The sequence below is a fragment of the Globicephala melas genome, chromosome 14 (genome assembly GCF_963455315.2).
Source record: "Globicephala melas chromosome 14, mGloMel1.2, whole genome shotgun sequence".
Classification (NCBI taxonomy): domain Eukaryota; kingdom Metazoa; phylum Chordata; class Mammalia; order Artiodactyla; family Delphinidae; genus Globicephala; species Globicephala melas.
In genome coordinates, this window is record NC_083327.1 from 68,179,825 (window position 1) to 68,185,824 (window position 6,000).

The 6,000-nt window shown below is 39.0% G+C and overlaps 1 protein-coding gene across 1 annotated transcript in view; it reads right to left on the reverse strand.

The window, feature by feature from the left end:
- Positions 1-5,661, reverse strand: part of PLAGL1 (PLAG1 like zinc finger 1) — a 164,638-nt gene extending 158,977 nt beyond the window's left edge. Inside the window, exon 1 of the mRNA XM_060283274.2 lies at positions 5,643-5,661. The gene's annotated coding sequence lies outside the window, so the exon portion shown is untranslated. The remainder of the gene's footprint in view (positions 1-5,642) is intronic.
- Between the last annotated feature and the right edge of the window lie 339 nt (positions 5,662-6,000).

The following is a 6,000-nucleotide window of genomic DNA, read 5'->3' on the forward strand; positions in this document are numbered from 1 at the left end:
CAAGAAAAAGAAATAAAAGTCATCCAAATCAGAAAGGAAGAAGAAAAATTTTCTCTACTTGTGGATGATACGTTATAAATAGAAAACTCTAAATACTCCAACAAAAAAAACTGTTAGAGCTAACAAATGAATTCAGTAAAGGTAGAGGATACAAAATTAATATACAAAAATCAGTTGTGTTCCTATACACTAGGAACAAACTATTAAAAAGAGAAATTAGGAAAATAATCCTATTTACAATTGCATCAAAAAGAATAATATACCTAGGAAAAAATTTAACCAAGGAGGTGAATATACTTGTCGGCCAATCCTAACACTTTTGCCCATTCTGACTGATTGATTTTCAATCAATTGAAAATTGAAAGAAATTGAAGAAGACATAAATAAATGAAAAGATATTCTGTGCTCATGAACTAGAAGAATCAATGTTGTTAAAATATCCATACACCCAAAGCAGTTTGATAGGTATTCAATGCAATCTCTATCAAAATTCCAACGGCATTTTCACAGAAACAGTATGGTATTGGACATAAATACAGACACATAGATCAATGGAATAGAATAGAGAGCCCAGAAATAAACTCATGCATATAGGGTCAATTAATTTTCCACAAAGGAGCCAAGAATATACAATGGGAAAAGGACAGTCTCCTTAATAAATGGTGTTAGGAAAACTGGACAGCCAAATGCAAAATAATGAAACTAGACCTCTATCCTACACCATACACAAAAATCAACTCAAAATGGATTAAACATTTGATCATAAGACCTGAAACCATACGAGTCCTAGAAGAAAACATAGGGGTAAACTCCTTGACACTGGCAATGATTTTTTGGATTGGACACCAAAGCAAAGGCAACAAAGGCAGAAATAAACCAATGAGACTACATCAAATAAAAAGTTTCTGCACAGCAAAGGAACCCATCATCAAAATGAAAAGTTAATTTACCGAATGAGAGAATATATTTGCAAATCATATATCTTGATAAGGGGTTAATGTCCAAAATATGTAAAGGACTCATATAACTCAAAAGCAAAAAACCAATCAGATTTTTAAATGGGCAGAGGAACTGAATAGACATTTCTCCAAAGAAGACATACAAATGGTCAACAGTACATGAAAAAGTGCTCAACATCACTAATCATCAGGGAAATGCAAATCAAAAACAAAATGAGTTATCACCTCACCTGTTAGAAAGGCTATCATCAAAAAGACAAGAGATAAAAACTGTTGGTGAGAATGAGGAGAAAAGAGTACTTTTGTGCACTGTTGGTGGGAATGTAAATTGGTGCAGCCACTATGGAAGACAGTATGGAAGTTCCATCTCAAATTAAACAGAACTACTGTATGACCCAGCAATCCCAATTCTGGATATAAATCCAAAGGAAATGAAAACAAGATATCAAAGATATATCTATATCTTCACTCCCATGTTCACTGCAGTATTATTCACAATGATCAGGATATGGAAACAACCTAAGTGCCCATCAACAGATAAATGGGTAAGGAATATATGTTATACATAAACACCTATCTATCTACCTACCTATCTATATTTATATAATAAATATAAACAATACATAAAGTACATATGTAATATGATTTAGCCATGAGAAAGAAAGAAATCCTGCCATTTGCAACAACATGGATGGATCTTGAGGGCATTATGCTAAGTGAAGTAAGCCAGACACAGAAAGGCAATTACTTCATCATATCACTTATATGTGGAATCTTTAAAATAAATCAAACATATGGGACTTCCCTGGTGGCACAGTGGTTAAGAATCCACCTGCCAATGCAAGGGACACGGGTTCTATCCCTGGTCTGGGAAGATCCCACATGCTGCGGAGCAACTGAGCCTGTGTGCCACAACTACTGCAGCCTGCGTACCCTAGAGCCCGCGCCGCAACTACTGAGCCCGTGTGCTGCAACTACTGAAACCTGTACGCCTAGAGCCCGTGCTCCGCAACAGGAGAAGCCACCGCAATGAGAAGCCTGCGCACCACAACGAAGAGTAGCCCCCACTCACTGCAACTAGAGAAAGCCCATGCACAGCAACTAAGATCCAGCACAGCCAAAATAAATTTTTTTTAATTTAAAAAAAGAAAAGTCGAACATAGAAACAGAGATTAGAAAAGTGGTTGTCAGAATCTGCAGGCTGGGGGAAATAAGGAAAGTTTGGTAAAAGGTTACAGACTTTCAGCTATGAGATGAATAAGGTCTGAGGATTTAATGTAAAACGTGGTGACCATAGCTGATAACACTGTACAGTTGACCCTTGTACAGCATGGGTTTGAACTGCATGGTTCCACTTACACACATATTTTTTTTTCAATTAAATGCATACTACACGGTCTGTGGTTTGTTGAATACTTGGATGTGAAACTGCGGTTACAGAAGCCTGACTATAAAGTTATACTCCGATTTTCTACTGTGTGGGAGGTTGACACCCCTAGCCACCATATTTTTCAAGGGTCAACTGCATTATATAATTGAAATTTGCTAAGAGAATAGAATTTAAATGTTCTCACCAAAAAAAAAAAAGGATAAATATGTGAGGTGATGGATGTGTTAATTAACTAGATGGTGGGAATCCTTTCACAATGTATACATATATCAAATCACCACCATGTATACTTTAAATTGCTTACAATTTTATTTGTCAATTATACCTCAATAAAGCTGAAAAAAATCATCAAGCTGGCTTAATGATTCAAGATGAATGTATAGTTTAAAAGGAAAAATCAGGGACTTCCCTGGTGGTTCAGTGGTTAAGACTGCACTCCCAATGCAGGGGGCCTGGGTTCCATCCCTGGTCAGGAACTAGATCGCACATACCGCAACTAAAGGAGCCCACATGCTGCAAGACCCGAACGCGGCAACGAATATCCTGCATGCTGCAACTAAGACCCAGCACAGCCAAATAAATAAATATTAAAAAAATGAAATAAAAGGAAAAATAATAGCCATGATAAGGAGGATCATTCAAATGAGCATTGTCTTCAAAATAAAGACAGCCATATAGATAAGTGAAATACAAAAAACCCCAATGCCCTTTTCTACTTTTGGAACAAACATTTGTGGTTTTGCTTCATCAAAAAAAAACATCAAGGGCTTCCCTGGTGGCACAGTGGTTAACAATCTGCCTGCCAATGCAGTGGACACAGGTTTGAGCCCTGGTCTGGGAAGATCCCTCAGGCCGCAGAGTGGCTGAGCCTGTACACCACAACAACTGAGCCTGCACTCTAGAACCCGCGAGCCACAACTACTGAGCACACGTGCCACAACTACTGAAGCCCGTGTGCCTAGAGCCCGTGCTCTGCAACAAGAGAAGCCACCGCAATGAGAAGCCCGTGCACCGCAATGAAGAGCAGCCCCCGCTTGCAGCAACTAGAGAAAGCCCATGAGCAGCAACGAAGACCCAACGCAGCCAAATATTTAAAAAAATACAAAAAAGTACATTAAATCAATGCTGTTTATTTTAATATTATTAACTTTATACTTGTAATGTGTGGGTTGGTTTGGGTTTTATAGTTTTTTTAAAGAGTCTGTAGTCATAAGGAATTTGTACCATGTTTATATGTTACCTTGCATTTATATTATGTTTGGGTAATTTGTCAACACTGGGTGCCATATATTCTTCCTTGAAGAGGAGTGTACTCATTACTTAGGCTGGAGAAATGATATACTATGACCATGAAAGAAATAAGGCGTGAATAGATTATGTTCAGCACTCATATCTGCATTGTAATCAATTACGAATTTTGATTTGCACGGGGGCATGTGTTTTAAATGTTTCTTTGTGACTAGGGATGTTGAGTTGTGTCAAAAGTTCCTGTTTCATAATTGACCTTTGCCACCATCAACTTATAGAAAATAGGGTTTCAAGAAGTCAGATGGAGTGGCCTGCTTTCAACACCCAGAGCTAGTGATGCAGGACCAGGTCAGCTCCTACCAAGGATTCCTGCTCACACTGGGACACGTAAGTAAGGTAAGGAGCTGTGGACCTGAGGGGAACATCGGTCAGCTTCTCCAAAGTCTTCTCAACAAGATCATCATCCCAAGAGCAGGTATCCTCAAGGAAAGACTATGCATTCAATCTATGAGTTCACTTCTCAGACTTCAAGGTATTTTCACTGTATCACTTTTTACTAAGTTCATCTTAAAAATACTCATCTTTTGAAACACTTTTTTTTTTGTGGTACCAATATTGTATTTTTACATTTTCTTTAGGGTCATGAAAGAATGCTGGTTGTGGTCCATGAACTCACAGAAATTATAAACCATCTTTGAGGAAAGAATCAGTCCATCTGAAGAGTGTGTTAAAGGGAAAAATAAGACAAATAAAGACATGGAGCTGCAGCAAGGGGACAAAATGGATGAAGAGGAAAAAGAGAAGAAAACCACATATTTTTGCTGTAGAAACATGTAGTTTCTAAATGGATAGCACAACTTAAGTACGGCTTTTTGCTGTAGAAACATAGTTTCTAAATGGATAGCACAAATTCTCCTAAATGAACAAAATATGGATGTAAAAACACTTAGTCTGTGAAAGCCACACTTTTGAGAACTAATTTAATTACTCAAATTCAAAACCAGTATTTAAAGGCTTATGACTAAATATTATCTGTAAAAGGCATGGCTTGTTTGTTACATTCTGCTTACGCTTTTTTTGTTTCACTCTTATCAGTTCTGCAGACAGGACTATGGTGCAAAAGAGGGTTTACCAGAAGTGAGTATTGAGCAACAGTCTCATCTTAAAATACTTTTGCAAGTTGTTATGCAAAATCAGTTGCAGAAAAATTATTGAGCTATTAAACAGATCAATTATGCTATCTGTAGTCGAGATTTGTTTAGCCCGTTCTCTTTCACAGAGAATGTTCTATTTGTATGCATAGAGTAGCCAATACATGCTAAATGTCAGGCCTCTTACAACAAGTATGCCAATATAGCAGAGGAAAGTTTTCATTTAATTTGCATTAAAATAAAAATACAATGGTGTCATTTCAGGAACTGTAAAATTTAACTAATACCAAAACAGTACAATTTCCACCCTCATTTTCTATCCCCTCTTGTGTACCATGCACAGAAAAACAAGCTTTACTAAACAAGAGATTTGCTTTTCTATGAGAGCTACCTGTTGCATTTTTTTTTCTTTTCTTTTTTTTTTTTTTAGTAATTTCTCTAAGCTTACTTAGATTTTGACATTGCTCTTTGAATGCAGGAGACACGATGAAATAAATTATGTGCTTTGGAAAGTTCTTATTTTTTGTTTTTTCTGTGGTCTTTGAGTTGCTCTTGGATGCTTTACTGGTAGTTAAGAACATAGACTTGGGCTTCCCTGGTGGCGCAGTGGTTGAGAGTCCGCCTGCGGATGCAGGGGACACGGGTTCATGCCCCGATCCGCGAGGGTCCCACATGCCGCGGAGCGGCTGGGCCCGTGAGCCATGGCCGCTGAGCCTGCACGTCCGGAGCCTGTGCTCCGCAATGGGAGAGGCCGCGGCAGTAAACATAGACTTTTGTGTTGGACACTAGGATTTGAATCTAGGGTCCTTTGCTTGCTGGTGCTGCGACAGTGGACAGGAGAGTCCTTTTTTTTAATATATATATATATACATACATATACATTTATTTACTTACTTTTGGCTGCGTTGGGTCTTCATTGCTGCGTGGGTTTTCTCTACTTGTGGCGAGCCGAGTCTACTCTTCGTTGTGGTGCACGGCCTTATCGCGGTGGCTCCTCTTGTTGCGGAGCACAGTCTCTAGGCACGTGGGCTTCAGTAGTTGTGGCTCGTGGGCTCTAGAGCGCAGGCTCAGTAGTTGTGGCGCACGGGCTTAGTTGCTTTGTGGCGTGTGGGATCTTCCCAGACCAGGGCGCGAACCCGTGTCCCCTGCATTGGCAGGCGAATTCTTAACTACTGTGCCACCAGGGAAGCCCTGGACAGCAGATTTGAAGGCTCATTTCCTCCCCTGTCAAATGGGGTTGAGTTGTGCGTAC